We start from the raw sequence: 20,115 nt of genomic DNA on the forward strand, positions 1-20,115 counted from the left end.
TTTTGATCCACTTCCACTTTATGCACCATTAACATGCTGAGGAAGTTGAGTTCTTTTTATTCACATCTACATTAACTCCTAAATGGTGTTTGAGCAGGTCCAGGTGCTGATATCTGAATTCTTCTGGGGTAGAGCAGCTAATCAGGACATAGAGGACGGCTAATTTCTGATGGTGTGATTGTATCTCTTTGTTCTCCTCTTTAATGGTCATTATCTCTCTCAGAAGACTCTGCTCGCAGTACTTCTCATCAGGATTTATGTGTATGTGTGTGTGTTTGGTAGTGATTAAGATGGCCTCAGGATATCACAAACCCAATCAGGACCCATCTGGCTTAAAGGCCAGTGTGCACTTGAAAAATTAAGTATTGGGCTGAGTGCTCTTTTCCTGCATGCATCAGTAAAGGAAGGCTGTGAAAAAGCACAGCAGGTGCAAGAAAACAAGGATATGTGAAGTTCTGGCAATTTTACTCGTCAGCTCTCTCACTCTCAGCCTCTTAGCTTTAGGTGGCACTTTTCACAAGAGGGATACACTTTGGTGTCTCCCTCTCTCTCCCTCCTTATAATTGTGATTCTAGCCTATCTAACCTGACCTCAGTAGTCATCAAACTCATCTCTTCAACCATGATATTCTAATAATTAGAAAAATTATTACATATTTTTCTTTATTTTATGGGAAATATACATTACCGATCAGTCTCTTATGCTCTCCAAACACAGCATTTATATGATTAAAATTTATTTTAAAATTGTATTTATTCCTGTGATGCAAGTATAGGGATGAACGATATTATCGGACTGATATCGGAATCGGCCGATAATGGCTTTAAATGTAAAAATCGGCATCGGCCGATATGAAAAATTATGCGATATGTCTTGCCGATAAGAGGAATATGTTAACTCACACGTGTTCAGGGTGTGCTAGTGATTAGTTTAGGTCAACAGTGTGACTCATTCTTATAGCAAAGTTTTGTCTGAATGATGATTAGATTCACTCTTTTGGATTGCTACATTTAATCTGTGAAAGCACGTACAGAATGATGCCTTTGGTGCATGATAGAGTAAACAGTAAGCACGTGCAGTGGCAGCCTCCCTCGGGTCCTAACGCCCATTCGTTAAGGAGTTTTAATCTGTAGGGGGCGATGTTGGCCTACTTCTAATTAAATTAAAAGTAAAATAGCATACATAAATAACATTTAGACTGTGTTTCTGATTAAATAAAGCAGTAATTGATGTCATAAAATAATAAGTATATTTTGATTTAAAGGTCAGAAGCTATAGCTTACATGAAAAAAAATCACAAAAATGACAATTGTAAATTAAATAATTTTATATATACTGATTTATTCATTAATGTGTTATATGTTTTATTTTTTTAAACAAATCATAAGCTCTAAAATATTTTCAGATACTTTTACTTTAATACCATCTACAAATGTTAAATCTTAAAATAAAATGTTAGGGTTAACACTGCATCTTTCTGGGGGAAAAATGCAGCGATTGATAGTATATATAGTTAATATAGTTTATTTATAGTTATTTTCAAAGCTTCAATGTACTGTCAAAAAACCTTCATTATTGTTTATTAAATTCTAACAAATAAGTTCTTGTTAAAAAATATTTTGCTTATGATTTCTGCACAGGAGAGACTTGCTGTTGTTTCCAAACAAAAGGAAATATATTGGTATCGATATCGTATCGGCCAAAATGAGTTGAAAAATATCGGCATACCGGGTATCAGCAAAAATCCAATATCGTGCATCCCTAATGCAAAGGTAAATTTTCAGCATCATTACTCAGTGTCACATGATCCTTCGGAGATTATTCTAATATTCTGATTCATGTGCTCAAGAAACAATTCTTATTACTATCAGAGAGGAAAACAGCTGTGCTGCCTTATATTTCTATGAAAACCATTCAATTTTTATGAATTATTTCAGGAATTTTTATGAAAAGGAAAAAAACAATATTTATTTAAAATATAAATTATTTGAAACATTACATATGTCTGTACTGTTACTTTTGATCAATTTAATGCATCCTTGCTGGGGAAAAAAGCTGATTTTTTTTTATTTTTATAAAAAACTTACAAACCCCAAACAATTGAACAGTAGTGTAGTTTTATCAACAACAACATTAATTTAGATATGAGGAATTTAAGTAAATAGATTTTTACTTAATGTGTATTGCTAGGAAATAACAAAATCACACACATTTTTTGTATGTCATACTGTATGTTACCATGCCCAAATGTAAACGTGTCAGGCCCAGTAATTTATTTTTTATTTTTTGCATTTTTAATGCATTGATGTTGGTTTCACACCCCATTTTGACTGGAAACTTCATAAAGGGACAGCTCTGAGACTAAATGATTTCATAGTTTCATAATGTCATTAAGGTCTCGGCAGGTACAGTACATTTAAAGGAAGGATATGGCATCTATTTGGGACTCAAAAACAGCTAATCACTGAAGTGGGGATTTTAATTTATGTTAATTACTGTATACCATCTGCGCTTGTGATTTCTAAGCACCAATTGACCCATAAGTGGCTGTAAAAGAGCCCTATGTGATACGCATGTGTACCTGACACCATGAAGGACTCACTCACTCTATCTGAGCTTGAAGGAAACAGGAAGCCTAAACAAAGGTTAACCACTGGCTAATGAATGTGACACTACTTTGTACAATATTAAGTAATTAGATGATCTATTCATTATGGTTCTACATAAAAAGCAAGAGCATGGCACACAAACCTTGAACATTATTTCCAAATTACTGAATCATCTAGTATTGCAATTAAAACCAGGACAGTGAAGCCATTTAATTTACATATTAACAAGGGCACAGCTGTCCCTCATTCTTTTTCTGGCATATTCCACACAGAACTGGTATAGATTACTGTATTTGGACTGAATGAGTAGCTCACGCTGGTCCATAATTTCTGCTGGCCTGGAGTCAGCTGTTACATTCTTACAGCAAACATCAGCACAGAACAAATAACACCAGAAAAACATGGAAATTTTGAATGATGTATAAATAGATTGTGTGTATAGACATTCTCATGACATTTGAATGTATCTGTTATTTAATTATATAATTATAACATACACTGTATTCATTTGTACAAACATGAATGTGAAAGACATCACAAGTCAGCAGCAAAAATAACTTGGTCACACTTTATATTAGGTGGCCTTAACTACTGTGTACAACATGTGTTCATATTGAATTGCAAAACACTTTTGCTGCTATTGAGGTGGGAAACGGGTAAGGTTAGGGACAGGTTTGGTGGTATGGGTAGGTTTAAGGGTGGGTTAAGGTGTAAGGGATGTGTCAACAGTGTAATTATAAATGCAATTACAGATGTAATTACATATAGATATTTTAAAAAATATAAGTACAATGTAAAATAATTATACATGTATGTACACAATAAGTGCATTGTACCAAATGATTAATTTAAATGTAAGTATAGTAGTTAAGGCCACCTAATATCAAGTGGGACCAAGAACTTTGCTAGATTAAGTATGAGGGAAAAAAAATATGTTAGATTTAGTATGAGGGAAAACTGATTTCCTGTTTAATTATGAGATATGCATGCAGTTTGGTGTTTGCAGTTTGCAGGTGTTTGTTCAAGTGAGATAAATACATTGTTGCATAAATCTGCCTCTCTCCAGTGTTTTATATACAGTATGCACATATATTTTACTAAGTGTCATCCAACCAAATTGCAGAATCCGACACTTTTTGTTTTGTTTCATTTCTAAAAAGGAACTGAATGTACAGTATAAACATATTAACTTCAAAAAATGAATTAATAACTATTATTTATATTAATTGATTAACGTATCTGACATGTCTTGTTATTACTGGTTGGGATTCACTGGTCTATGAGAACAATTGCAGTTTGCACTATCTCTGGCATTTATTTCAGTGCAAATAAAGGTCAACATCCAAGTACTGCAGTGAGCAGCCAATGAAAATAGGTACATATATTCTTTGAGAAGACATACTGTGGTGCTGCTTAGTGACCTTAGCATTCACACACACAGAGATACAGACAGAGAAAATAAGAGAAATCAAAAAGAATAAAAGTGAGAACTAGATAGACGAGATCCATAGGTCAGACTGGTTGCTGTAATTGCAGAGAAATTAAATGTTCTGTAAAATCACTCTGATCCTGGCCACCAGATGAGAGATGTATTGATGGAACGCAGTCTCACAGTCTAGACAGTTTGAATAGAGTCTGCATTTTTGCTTTCGACTTACACTGTGTCCTAACCAGGTGTGAAGCGATAAGATTCCAGCAACAAGCAATTTGTCTGTCCACACCTAAGGTGAAATAGCTGCACGACATGACATGATCACAGCCAGTCAGAACATATTTGATGGTTAAAAGTATAGTTCAAGAGTGATAAATGCTGAAACAATACTCGGCAGAGGGAAGGGATCAGAGTGAGTGTTAAATAGTGAGGGAGTGATATGAAACAGCTGGGTGCAATCAGTGTAAACAGGTGTGTGCAATTCGTGCTGAGTGCAATGCATGATGGGAAATGTAGTCCGGGGTGCTATGCAACAGTTTGTGTGGTGCGAGAGTCAATGAAAAGGAAAGTTCATGGACCGGATTCGTGACAAGTATAAACATATTAACTTCAAAAAATGAATTAATAACTATTATTTATATTAATTGATTAACGTATCTGACATGTCTTGTTATTACTGGTTGGGATTCACTGGTCTATGAGAACAGTTGCAGTTTGCACCATCTCTGGCATTTATTTCAGTGCAAATAAAGGTCAACATCCAAGTACTGCAGTGAGCAGCCAATGAAAATAGGTACATATATTCTTTGAGAAGACATATACTGTGGTGCTGCTTAGTGACCTTAGCATTCACACACACAGAGATACAGACAGAGAAAATAAGAGAAATCAAAAAGAATAAAAGTGAGAACTAGATAGACGAGATCCATAGGTTAGACTGGTTGCTGTAATTGCAGAGAAATTAAATGTTCTGTAAAATCACTCTGATCCTGGCCACCAGATGAGAGATGTATTGATGGAACGCAGTCTCACAGTCTAGACAGTTTGAATAGAGTCTGCATTTTTGCTTTCGACTTACGCTGTGTCCTAACCAGGTGTGAAGCGATAAGATTCCAGCAACAAGCAATTTGTCTGTCCACACCTAAGGTGAAATAGCTGCACGACATGACATGATCACAGCCAGTCAGAACATATTTGATGGTTAAAAGTATAGTTCAAGTAAAAATGAGAAGTCTGTCATCATTTACTCACCTTCATGCTGTGCCATCTTCTGTTGAACACCAAAACGGATGTTAGGCAGAATGTTCATGCTGCTCTTTTACATTCAATGAAAGTAAATGGTCCAAAAAAAAAAGCACCTTAAAAGCAGCATAAAAATAGATGGTACTACTCGTACACTATATTCCAGAACTTCTGAAACTATACAATAGCATAATCTAAAGAATAGACCCAAATTTAAGAAGCTCATTACTAAAGAAATCCCCTCTGGAATTATTTTGTAAATTTTTGTAGCATCAAATAAATGAATTGTAGATTTGACTTTGAAACAGTTATGAAAGGATTATTGTGATGTTTTTATCAGCTGTTTGGACTCTCAATCTGACGGCACCCATTCACTGCAGAAGATCCATTGGTGAGCAATTTCTCCAAATTTTCCGATGAAGAAACAAACTCATCTACATGTTAGATTACCTGAGGTTGAGTACATTTGAGCACATTTTCATTTCAGGGTGAACTATTCCTTTATTCTAACAGTTGTAAATCATTCTCTGCCTTTACTCGTTCTTGATGTGTGCACTGTATACACACACAACACATTGTAATAGAAAATCATGTTAACTCCATTTCCTTAGTCTAAATTTAGCTGAAATTGTCTTTGGCGCAAGCAGAAAAACATTGATGAATCATAATGATGCAGACATGAAAAGCCAACAGGAATGAAGAGCTGTTTGTGTTTCATTATGTTTAAAAACTTTTGTATCTTTACATTCTGTCGTTTCATTGCAGAGGAGATTGGATTAAATTTGTGTGTGAAGTCTCGCTATCTCTCAGGTTTTGAATTACTAAAACTCTCCCGTCAGGCCCTTTACATGTTGAGTGACTTCGCAATATTTCAAAATAAGCACTTTGTTGCTTTCATGTACTCAGGAAGGCTTGTGGGAGATTTGTTCAAGCCCATTAAGGGTTGCTGTTAAATTGCAGTGTTGTCAGAGCCTCCAGACTCAGCAGAGCTTTTTGTTGAAGTCGCCCTCACAAACCCAGCCTCTAGCTACACTAACCCCCAGAAACTGCAGACCTGGTTTATATAATGAGCTAAAACTTTATAAGCAAGCATGTGTTTCACTGCCTATGATGTATGATTTTATGGCATATACCGAAGGCCTTTGAATGACAGATTTCTTTTTGGTTTGAAAAAAAAGGGTTCATGAGCAGAGTTACCTTGTTTGTGGTCTGTAAATCACATTACTATAAGAAAAAACAGTGTGATTTCTATTAGTCTTCAGGCATGAAGCGTAGTTGTAACCGAAGTATTTTTTTTTTAAAGTTTGGATACACACTGATACTTAAAATGGGTCTCATTCAGTAACTGTACAAGTATTAGTGGACCCAGTATGCAATTCATCTACCTGCATCTACTAGTGTAGGTCCTGGTGTTAGATGCGGAGCAGCAAACAATATGAGCTCATATACTGGCTTTTATGAGTCTCCTTTTAAAAAGAAAGCATGTTGTGCCTTCCACAGAGAGAAAAAGATGTTCTGAGTCCCAAGAGAAATCATCTGTTTCCAGACATGCAAGAGGGGAATGGTCTGCAAGACACATGCTGAAGTCTTCCTGACATTCAAAGACATTGTTAAATCTGCATCATGTTTACTGGCCCCTCACCTCTTTTCTGTATACTGTCTCATCATTGATTCTAATGAGATACGTTTTGACACAAATCCCATGTTTTTTTTTTTCTTTTCATATTTTAGTCATGAAACACTGAGTGACAATTTGTTCTTTCAACACTGTGGCAGTAGCCAAACAGACGTACTTCCTAATCTACATAACCATTTATTTTGTTCTCTAGCTGGCAATCGTCCTGCAGCGCAATTATAAGATCTCTGGTTTACCTTCTTCCTCCCCAGCTCCACCTGTAGAGATCATTTTGTTCTTGCAGTAGCATGTTTCCTTATTATGTATGTTATTTTAACTAATCTAAACAAATCCTTGAGGTCTTGAAGTTCTTGACTGTGTCCTATAATCTAATATAATGTGAAAATTATTCTGTTTATTGTAGTAAAAAATTATTCTAATTACAAACTAAATTTTGTATAATCAGAAAATAAAACAGCTCATATAGTACTTAGTTTGAACTCCTCAGGTTTGATCAACATTTTCCACATTTTTAAGCACTTCTTTTCACTGACCAGTTGCTGAAAAAGAAAGAGTGTTTTTTGTATCTCTATTTTGTACCATATTCATGGAAAGTGCTAATAAAAATCCCATCACAAAGCATGACACATTATCTGCTGTACTCAACGGTGTTGCTTTCCTAAGGATTATCACTGTGCACAGATCTACACTGTGACAGAGAAGATATTTCTCTGTATCTGTGTTTACGGCAGAGACTGCTGGGAGTTTGAGCCCAATGAAATCTCCTGCTTTACGGTCTGTACATTGCCATACTTTAAAGCTGTCCCGAAGGCCCCATTCTGATCTCATTCTTCCCCTGTTTTATCTCTTCCTCATCATTTTTTCTATGGCTGACTACAGCTCCGATGGGCTGCCTGGAGTCACTTACATCCACATCCACATCCACCTGTGTAGCTTAGACAATTTTAATGCACAGATGTTTCATATTGTTATGTTTTCCTTAAGCTAAAAGATTCACGCCATTTACTGGGCTTATTTTCCTTGGGTACGTGATCGTCATTTTCATCTTTAAGTGGAATGTAAATGCCTAATCACAGAAATAAAACCAAAAGTGGCTTCTTTCAGCACCATGGACAGTGACATATCTGAAAAGCTGCATGTTTGTAAGAAACATATCCAAAGCGTTATTATGAATTAAGGATTATGGCCTTAATGATGGCTTTTATTTTTTATTTTTTATTCACAAGATGGACTGGAGTCATGTAGATTCCCAAGCAAATTCCCAGCAAATTTTCATTTTTGGTTAAAATACTTATGGTTTTTTATGGTTTCAGTTTTAGTTTTAATGGTATAATTGCAGATTTTAACTCCAACTGTAATTAAACATACCTGAACCAGGTAATCAGGATCTTCAGGTATACTTTAAAATTACAGTCAATGAGTGAAGATTCAGCAATTTTGGGCAGTATAGGCATGAATATATAAAATGTTCTCTCACATGCTCTGTTGAGTTCTGTACTGTGGCAAAATGTAAACGATAGACATGAGCAGAGGGGAAAATATCCGTCCTGTCTTTCCACAGTGACAGCTTTCAGTTTTTGCATGGGAAAATGTCCTGGCATCATGCTGGCTCTTATATCATTAGCATAGCAAAGGATGTAGATACACCGGATACAGACTACACTGAAAGATCACAGTGTATATATAGTGTAGACAGTCAGTTCTAAAGATATGAAAACCAAAAACCAGAAGACCAAATCGGACTTGTGTGCAGTGTGAACATTATACTCTTATAATGTCTCTCCTGGTTAAAAGTAGCTTATCAGCACTGAACAAAATTAAAATCTGCAGGCATATTAATGCACTGAAATCTTAATAGTCTCTAATGATAATGATCAAGGGTTCTCTTCCCATCTCTCTCTTCCTCCAGTATCTTTTCATGGATGAACTTGGTGTTAATTGCCAGTTGTATCTGTATCTTTCCTCTTCCTGTCCCTGTTCAGTGAGAGATTTGATTAAATAATAAAAAAGTTTTCCAGAAGCTGTTATTATCCTCGTCTTTTCACCCATGTCTGTTGGCATAATGAAAGGGGAAAAGATGCAAATGGATGAGGTTTCAGTAGAAAGCTTGATTTCAGCGTAAATCATCTTTTTTTGGATCAAAGTTCAATGCAGCTTAAGTCATTAACAGAGTTCTAATGAGAAATGGCACACTTGTGTTTGGATGTGCTTTTAAACATTAAAGCCTTGAAGTGGGGGAATATAGTGTCTGGCAAGACAGAAGAAGTTAAAAGTGAGGGCTGGTTTAAGATTTCAAGAGCTCAGAAGTCCTTTTCTTTCATGTCAACCGGAATGATAATGATAACCAATGAACTTGTCAGACTTTTGAAAGTTCTGCTCATCTAGATGTCACGTTTGCAGAAAAGGAGAGAAATTCCAAAGAAAAAAAAGGAAGATTTAAACGAATGTTGGGAGAGCAAAAAAAGAAAATAAATAAATATATATTTACACAAGTACTCAACATTGATAACCCCTAGTCAAATATAATGGGGTCAAAGTATGCTGTTGAAAGCCCAGGTCTTTGATCTTCTCAGAAGAGTGAGGCAAAGAAAGAGGATGTATCATGCGGTCACATCAAAAACTGTGAAAACACCCCCAAAATCTTGTTTTTTCATCATTTTAGGGATACCGTCTAAATATATAAAGTTTTCTCCCTTCGCATGTGGAGAAAGTGAATCTCTGAATGTGGTGAGTTATGCAGAAGGGCAGATAGAAGAGATAAAGCATGAAAGCAGGCAAAGCATCCACATCATACACACCCTCAGTGTATATCCATAAAACTTTGCTTAACCAAATAATAAGCGTCTCACATGCAACTTCTCTCCACTATTGACTCTTGAGCTTCAGGCAGTTTGAATTTACTGCCTTTCACTAATTTAGTTTTCCAGAAAATAAAGAAAGGAATAGTTTTTAGACCTCTGTTTTAACTTCCTGTCTTCCTATCTCTGCTCATCTTCTGACAAAACTCACAAAGAGCCATCAGATATTATTTCAATTTTTGCCTGAGGTGGGTAACGTTTTTTTTTTCTAACCTAGTGTCTAACGAATCTTCTAACGAATCCGGTCCATGAACTTCCAATTTCATCGACTCTCGCACTACACACTGTTGCACATCACCCCGGACTACATTTCCCATCATGCATTGCACTGATTGCACCCAGCACGGATTGCACACAGCTGTTTACACTGATTGCACCCAGCTGTTTCATATCACTCCCTCACTATTTAACATTCACTCTGATCCCTTCCCTCTGCCGTGTATTGTTCAGCGATTATCACTCCCCTAGCGATAGCGACACTACGGAGCCCTCGTTTGTTTCCCTGCCTTAGCCTTAGCCTTAGCCTTAGCCTTGGCCTTGGCCTTGGCCTTGGCCTTGTCTGTTTTCGCCGGTTTTGATCTTCGCCTGTTTTCCTGGATTCCTCCCTTTAGCCTTGCCCCTGTGACTCTGTCTGCAGTTCATCGACCCACGCTAGCCCTAGGATTATTCTTGTGTTTTGCCCGTCTTATACCTGCCTGCCTCTGTTTGACCCTGCCTGCTTTATGACCACGTCTGTGTCTTCTCCTATTAAAGCTTTGCATTTGGATCCGAACGTCTCGCGTCTCGCGTCTCGTCAGCCCCGTTACACCTAGTTTAGTAAGATTCTGTTCTTATGTCTATTATTACAACACTCTTGATACAATAGAAACAAAGAGAATGTATGAAAAATACATGTGCAAATCCAAAATAATACAATTCAAAAGCATTTTCTTACTATTCTAAATTCTGAATTTGGTACTTTTTAATGTTTTTGAAAAAAAAACTCTTATGCTCACCAATGCTGCATTTATTTAATCACATTACATTAATATGACGAAATATTATTACATTTGGTTCTATTTTAATGTAATAGAAATTATAATTTATATGTTAACTTTATTTTATTATTTTATAAAATTAATATAATAAAACTGATTTTTTTCCCCCCAGAATTTTTGATGAATAAAAATGGAAAAGAACAGCATTTTTTAAAAATAGAAATCTTTTATAAAATTACAAATATATTTACTGTCACTCTTAATTTTCAATTGAATGATTCCTTGCTGAATTAAATTATTCATTTCTTTCAAATGTGGGTAAAGTTGTCACATTGGAACTTGCCAATAAACAGCTTATATCATTTTCAGTCCAATTTAAACAAATCAATTACTTAATGAAAAAACTGTCAATTAATATAATCAATGTATAACATTTAAAACACGTGGCAGCTTATAGAAATGATGCAACTTGGATGGATTATTTCCACTGAGCTCATCGCAGTGCATTATGTTTTTTTCCATGAAGGATACATGCGATAATTATGCAGGCAGCTCACTAGGTTTGGAAGCAGATCCCTTGTGTGCTAACAAATGTATATTAAGAGATCTGACTTCTAAATTACCTTAAAAGCTGCAAAGACCTTGTCCCGTCTCAAAGTAGAGCTAAGGTCAAAGGCCTGTGAAAGAGCGAAGAGAGAGCTTTTCAAACCTTTCAGGATTCTCCCACACTCCTGTGGAAATACTCAACCAGCATTAAAAGCAGATTATTGATATGCATGACCTTTTAGGTCTTGAATACATTAACTCAACCATGTGTCATTATCTGAAAACTGAAGCGGGAGAAGATATTTTCCATGCTACATTCCATCCTTTTTCTCACTCTCATCTCAGGAAAAAAAAACAAGATGTTTCACTTGTTTGTGTAAAAAGAGATGCATGCATTTATGTGTGTGTGCGTATAAAAGAAGAGAAGGAAAAAGATATGAGAGGACCTGTCACATTGCACTGTTTAAATGCCATTTTACTGCAGGGTAAAAAGGAGAATGAAACTGCGAAGAGTTATCTGAAAGGAAGATTTGTTTTTATCTGCGATAAATCATGCTGTCACTTTAAGCCGATTCACCGTTAAATGACAGGTCTTTCAGCTTCTGTAGCGCTGTACAGATGTTAAACGTGAATCTTCATAGCAGCATGGAGACAAAATTTCACAGCCTTTCCACAACGATAAAACATTTGCAACATGCTGAAGAAAACTGACGCACCTGGTTGAGCTTTGAAAAGTAGCTAGTGAGAATCTTGTCACATTGCAAACTTTTGAAAACATAGATTAATTACAAAGCAGGAATACGCTGTGAAGGGTAGAGAGAGAGAGCAGGAGAGTTTGGAAAGACAGATGCACGGATATTTTTTCTCTCTCCATCTGTGTTAGAATCAAATCTGTAAATTATCTTTCTACTTTCGCTGCAGGAGGTGGGGTGGTAATATTTAATTTGTTATTTTTTAAAATCTTTTATCAAACTCTTTTTTTTCACCATCTGATCTCTCTCTTATATGCAGACTCTAACGCTTGCACCAGAGAGATTAATCTGACAGAGATTCAGTAGCCTCCCGCTGAGCATGTGTGCTGAGGATAAAATAATCTCATCTCATATAACAGTTTAGAATTACTTTTAACACAAAGAATCAGAAAGTTCTTCAAAGCTTTCCTCTGGAAATTCCTAAATCTGCCAATCTTCAGAAGATCTGAGTGTTGCTTAGACTAAATTTATGAATACACACAAAAATGTATAGCAATTTTCACTCTGAAGTAACGTTATTTTTTTTCCTTTTGGCAGTTATTTTGTTGTGCTGTATCAAGTCTATAGCATAAAACAGGAACTTAAAAATGCACATAAACCTGTAAGTAGGGAAATTACATATTTTCAAAATCTGCTACGATTGTTTCATTAATAGGTAGGCCAATGACTGATAAGTGTACACAATAAAGGAAAGAAAAAACTCTTAAACATCTATTTGGAAAAAATAAATGCATGTGCCTTTTATGCTATTTTCAACAAAAATAAATCAATTTAATGACTCAAAAAATTTTACCATCAAGTAACACAAACATTTTCTTAAGCTTGAATACATTTGAGTGTACACATGTATAGCAGTATATGTTTATTTTTGTAAAAATTTTGTTTTTATTACAAATTGCAATCTTTATTACAAATACTGTATCATGAATTTTTCTCAGTAGTAGTAGTATATTTTTATTTAATGCCATGTCAGCATTCTCATATAACAGTTTAGAATTACTTTTAACACAAAGAATCAGAAAGTTCTTCAAAGCTTTCCTCTGGAAATTCCTAAATCTGCCAATCTTCAGAAGATCTGAGTGTTGCTTAGACTAAATTTATGAATACACACAAAAATGTATAGCAATTTTCACTCTGAAGTAACGTTATTTTTTTTCCTTTTGGCAGTTATTTTGTTGTGCTGTATCAAGTCTATAGCATAAAACAGGAACTTAAAAATGCACATAAACCTGTAAGTAGGGAAATTACATATTTTCAAAATCTGCTACGATTGTTTCATTAATAGGTAGGCCAATGACTGATAAGTGTACACAATAAAGGAAAGAAAAAACTCTTAAACATCTATTTGGAAAAAATAAATGCATGTGCCTTTTATGCTATTTTCAACAAAAATAAATCAATTTAATGACTCAAAAAATTTTACCATCAAGTAACACAAACATTTTCTTAAGCTTGAATACATTTGAGTGTACACATGTATAGCAGTATATGTTTATTTTTGTAAAAATTTTGTTTTTATTACAAATTGCAATCTTTATTACAAATACTGTATCATGAATTTTTCTCAGTAGTAGTAGTATATTTTTATTTAATGCCATGTCAGCATCTTAGGCTATTTTCATGGCAAAAACAATAAAAAAAATACAAGTATGATTTTTTCTTATAATTCACCGCACAAGTCACACCACCTGATGTTTTACAACCTAAAAATGTGTACTAATTTAAGAGACTTATTGATATAATAATATGTTCTATGATATAATTGTTTGTTGGTCTATATGACTTAGGGGCTTCAAATATTAATAAGCAGTGAAGATATATCTTTTTATAGAATGTTAGGCTGAACTGTACATTTTTTTCAAGAATTTCTTGACAAATTTCTTGAATAACCTCAAAATTAATTTTAATACAGAAATTACAAACATTCTCATCACAAAATATAATTCTTTGTCATTTTGAACTGTATTTTAATGTTTTCAAATGTATAAATTAATAGATGATTAAACCAACAATGATCCAAGTAGTATGGAAGCCCTGGGTGACAGAAATTAATAAATAGTCTAAATAACTTGACATGACCCTTCTTTTGCACAAATTTTCGTAATCCTCAGAAATAAATGAAAACCTATATGGATTATGCATAATAACTGTAATACTGCTCACAGCAAGTGATCTGAAGTCCAACATTTGTCTTGAAATGTATTGTAGAAGCCTGAATCTGTTAGAGAAACAGACTTTGGCTGTAGCAACAGAGCTATAAAGGAACTGAATTTATTTCTTGCAGAGGTTTTATGATGATAGTCTAACAGTTATAGCTACAGACTATGAGCAAACTATACCTTGCTCAGAGAAGTTGCATATAAATTCATTCACTTTAAATCACTAGACCAAAACACTCGAAAATATATATTTTTATTTCACCGCTAGAACGACCATGCTGAACTATCCGTAACTGTAAAACACAATACTAGCAAAAATTCAATCACAATGGATTAGACAGTTCTTTTGTCATTTTCTGCTAGTCGTAAAGGTTTTATTTCAAACTTCTTTACAGAAACCTGAAGGATCCACTTTGCTTGTTGTCGTCCATAGTGGCCCAAAGCCATAAATACTGAGTAAAGGAAACTCTTGTGAAATTTGAAACTCAATTAAACAAATGCATTAAAATGTTAACAAACATTATGCGTCTGGGTGGGTGTGGCAGGCTCGTATGTCACTTTCTCCTCTGCTGTGATTGGTGAAGGTTGTTCGCTGCTGGCCTCATTAAGATTTAATGCGTTATATGAAAGGAGATCACATCACCAGCCCAGGGATGGACACATCAGCATGGAAATGAGATATCATGATCAAAACTCTCCCTCGGTATAGAGAGAGAAAGAGAGAGTTTTGCAAAATATGTTAGATGTTACATAAACTTCATTGATACTGCTGAGAGTATATTACATTTGCCGCATAATATTATTTTATATTATTTTACTTTACCTTATTTCAAATGTAATCAAATATTTCTCTTAAAGGGGTCATAGGATGCTACATGCACTTTTACGAGTTGTTTGAACTGACATGTGTGTTGGCAGTGTGTGTACACAACCACCCTAAAATGATACAAATCCACCCGGTGTTTTTTTAAAATCTGGTTAATAGTGATTGAGCTGTCATCACTCCGCCATTGTTTCACCGCTGGAGCAGATGTAGACAAGAATGACTCCTAAGCGACTGAGGTGTTCTGTTGTTGGATGTAATAATGAACATAGCAGTCGTCATTTACTCCCGAGATCTGAGCCGCTGAACTTGCAGTGGATTATTTGTTTCTGAAGGGAATGCGCCCCCGATCTACATAAATGCATCTATGTTCGCGCAAATCATTCATGATCCAGCCTCATCTACAGAAGAAGTGAGTATAATATTTTGTAATGAATCTTTGCAAATCGCCTTTCCTAATAATGTGCTAATTATTATCTCTGAGAGCAGCTCGGAAGAAAGGGGCGGGGTCAGCAGAGCTCATTAACATTTAAAGGAAAATGCTACAAAAACGGCTTGATCTGAAAATAGCTGTTTTTGACAGGGTAAAAAATGTGTACCATTGAGAAATTTTAACCAAACTATGTTACAGACTTTTCATTAAGACCCTAAAGAATCATATCAACTTGTGGAAAATGGGCATCCTATGACCCCTTAAACCATCCTTATTTCAGATTAAATTTATATAAATTTTCTTTTGGTAAATTATTGTACTAAACATAAAGCCAAAAACATGTAAAAAAAAATACTTACTGACAATATGACCAATTTCAAACAAAATATAAAACTCCATTTTAGGAGTGAATTGCCTGTGCTAGACTCCCCCACAGTGCTCAGGGTTGGTTGCCAGGCTTAATTTTAAAATTGGCTAATGGTATAATTAATTTAACCTAAGTTTAGCCTTATCAAGCAAACCTTTCAGAATACAGTATACAAACAGAATGAACACTAGTATTTTGTGAAATTCCTTTATGGATAGTAAGATGCCTTGAGACCACTGTACTTTGTAAGACACAAAATTAGAGTGTTATGTATCATTTTTATACGCTCTAGGAGTTTGGGGGCTTCAAATATTTTTTGCAGTGGTTCCAACCATAGTTATGCCACTGGATAGAGATACCATCATCTATCTTTGGCATACGATCAACTGTAACTAACTGGCTCAGCAAGATTCTCATTAAATTATTGCTCTGCCATGACAGTAGTTGAGCTAAATATAAAAACTGATCACAGAAGAACACATAAATGCCCAATATACTACCCCTTGAGGCATTGAAAACATGTAATCTTTGTTTTAATTACAACTTCAAAAAATATTTCTAGTGTAGTTTTAGTTTCAACATTAGCAACTTATTTGCCTTTTATCTGTCCAAGGGTAGAGTCATTCTATATACTGTATGTTAAATATCCTTAACTTACAGCACTCCTCCTTACAGAGTGAGAGTATATGAGGAGTTCCTAACTATCCTTTATTGTATGCTTCTCTGTCTGTTGGACAGAATTGCTGCTCAATAGGGTGTGAAAACCCTCTCTGCCTCTTTCCTTACCACTATTAGTTCTAATTAGCACAGAGTTGCAGCCATTATGTCCAGACTGAGTCTCAGAATGGCTGTGTGTTCTTTATTTAGACTATTAAAACTCCCAACACCTCATCTCTCAAACCCAGAGAGCACCATTACTCTTTAAGGACAAGAGGAGAGGAGAGGAGAGGACAGGAGAGCAAAAGAAGAAGAGAAAGAGGATGAAGTGAGTATTCATGAAATTATTCATGGGCCATTCCTGTTATTTTGCAGCTTTTGAACTCTCTAACTTTGAAATAAATGACTATGCTTGCATTATAATTTAATGATTTCGATTAAGTGTTTTTATAAAATGGTTTACCAGACTTAAGACATATGCCTGGTCAAGTTCATATGACTTTATCAATTATAACTGTTATTTGCACAATGGTGAGAAAATTAAGAGCTGAAGTTAGCAATTTCTCAGTGAGGAATTCAGAGTTAGTTTACTTGAGGCTTTAAACTTGATTTTAAAAATATTAAAATTAACTTCATCTTTTAAAGGGGTCATATGATGCGATTTAAATTTTTCCTTTCTCTTTGGAGTGTTACAAGCTCTTGGTGCATAAAGAAGATCTGTAAAGTTGCAAAGACTAAAGTTTCCAATCCAAAGAGATATTCTTTATAAAAGTTAAGAGTCAGCCACGCCTACCTAAAACGGCTCGTTCTAACACGCCCCCACTTTTTAGCAGCATCATATGACCCCTTTAAAATAGACAATATACCAGTTTTGTAATTTTATTAAACAGAATGAGATAAACCAACTAATACCATAGAATATTGCTAAATACTGCTGGTACTGATGTTTTGTGCTTTTGTTTCCCTCCAAAATTGTGTCACAGCATTTCATTATGGAACTAGCTTTTGTGAATGGAATGGAAGTAGTGCAGCCAGGGCAATGGTTCAGACAAAATGTGCTTTTCCATCCCACTGCACTACTATTCCATTGTTTTTCTATGCAAATGCGCTAGACGGACATCTTTGATCTTGTGTCTTTTCAAAAAATGATGCTTAAGCTAAAGGAAGTTTTCAACTTTTAAAAGTCGTTCTGAGACTTTGCATTTCTCTTGCATCCTACTTCTCACATTTTTCAAAGCAAAAATGCATTCTATGTGAATGACCCTAACAATTTAAATAATATCCCCAAACAAGTTTTTTTCTAAACATTTGAATTGATTTTTAAATAAATTTAATAATACATTTTTAAAAATTGAAGAATAGTTGGTGAAGTGTAGTATTGCATAGTAAAATGAATTCAAATTAATGAAAAATAATTTAAAGTTAATCCTGGGTTAATTTAATTTTTATATTGAGATCTTAAAAAAAGAACTAAAATAATTTCCATCTTTGAAATTTGTTAGTTTAACATTTTAACCAATATTAAGACATATACAGGAACGTCCCTGCAATAAAATCTTTACATGGCCATTTCAATTTGAAGTTGAGGGTGGAGAAAGGATAGGAATAAACAAAGCATGACTAGAAGAAATGTAGGCTGTAAATCAGGCCGCTTCCTTTGCAACATCTTACCCTTCCTCTCTCTCTTTCTGGACTGGGAGAGAAGATCAAAGTGCTGAGTGCTGAGGCACTCTGCTTCAAGACAGAAATGTCTAAAATGAGCCAAGAAGCTCTGATGTGTGTGTGTGTGTGTGTTTGCAGCTGATGCATGAACTGTAATTGTGTTTCCACACCTGAAATGGCCCTCAAACACACGCTCGCCACAAATATGTAACATAAAAGGTTTACATGACAGTGACTCTGAAGCTCTGTTCCAAAACCTAGTGAGCTGCCTTGCTGTCCACATACGACAGCTACCATCGAACACGGTGTCATAACAAGGCGCAACGAGATGAACTGACAAGTGATGAAATTGATCTCTTCCAAAACCTGGATTTTTGTCCTGACCAGCCATGACCAAAACAAGTGACAAGAATGCATTCTATGTGAATGACCCTAACAATTTAAATAATATCCCCAAACAAGTTTTTTTCTAAACATTTGAATTGATTTTTAAATAAATTTAATAATACATTTTTAAAAATTGAAGAATAGTTGGTGAAGTGTAGTATTGCATAGTAAAATGAATTCAAATTAATGAAAAATAATTTAAAGTTATTCCTGGGTTAATTTAATTTTTATATTGAGATCTTAAAAAAAGAACTAAAATAATTTCCATCTTTGAAATTTGTTAGTTTAACATTTTAACCAATATTAAGACATATACAGGAACGTCCCTGCAATAAAATCTTTACATGGCCATTTCAATTTGAAGTTGAGGGTGGAGAAAGGATAGGAATAAACAAAGCATGACTAGAAGAAATGTAGGCTGTAAATCAGGCCGCTTCCTTTGCAACATCTTACCCTTCCTCTCTCTCTTTCTGGACTGGGAGAGAAGATCAAAGTGCTGAGTGCTGAGGCACTCTGCTTCAAGACAGAAATGTCTAAAATGAGCCAAGAAGCTCTGATGTGTGTGTGTGTGTGTGTTTGCAGCTGATGCATGAACTGTAATTGTGTTTCCACACCTGAAATGGCCCTCAAACACACGCTCGCCACAAATATGTAACATAAAAGGTTTACATGACAGTGACTCTGAAGCTCTGTTCCAAAACCTAGTGAGCTGCCTTGCTGTCCACATACGACAGCTACCATCGAACACGGTGTCATAACAAGGCGCAACGAGATGAACTGACAAGTGATGAAATTGATCTCTTCCAAAACCTGGATTTTTGTCCTGACCAGCCATGACCAAAACAAGTGACAAGCCACATCACATTTAGTCAATTTTCTGCTGTTTCTGTTCATGTGGTGTTATGTTTGGTCTTACTGGTCCATCCATAATAAAGTTCTGCATATGTGATTGGCAGTTATATTCACTTAAATCTGTTACTGGATACTTGCTGCTTCTTCCCTGGTTAGGACACGATATAAGTGTCCATACCTAACATAGTGTCTGATTTGGAATGCTTTACATATAGACAACAACTCCATGCTAAATAATTCAAGGAACACACAGCTGATTATTACTATAGATTAGTAATAGCATATATTCCATGCAGTATTCTAAAAAAAACATCTCAAAAGTATATTACTTATGATGCTCACCAAGGCTGCATTTATTTGATGTAAAAAAAAAACAGTAATATTGTGAAATATTATTATTACAATTTAAAGTCACTGTTTTCTATTTTAATATATTTTGAAATGTAATCTATTCTTGTGATGCAAAAAGTAGAATTTTCAGCAGCAATTACCAGTCTTCAGTGTCACATGATCCTTCAGAAATCATTTTAATATGAAGATTTGCTAATAACATTTCTTCTTATTATAAAAATTTAAAACAGCGATTCTGCTTATTATTTGTGGTTTCTGCTTATTATTGTATTTAAACCATTATATGTTTGTTTGTTTTATTTGTTTGTTTGTTTTTTGGCCAAGATTCTTTCATTATTAGAAAGTTCAAAAGAACAACATTTATTTAAAATA

This window comes from Sinocyclocheilus grahami, unplaced genomic scaffold, assembly GCF_001515645.1.
Source record: "Sinocyclocheilus grahami isolate Dianchi unplaced genomic scaffold, SAMN03320097.WGS_v1.1 scaffold34.1, whole genome shotgun sequence".
In the NCBI taxonomy this organism is placed as follows: Eukaryota; Metazoa; Chordata; class Actinopteri; order Cypriniformes; family Cyprinidae; genus Sinocyclocheilus; species Sinocyclocheilus grahami.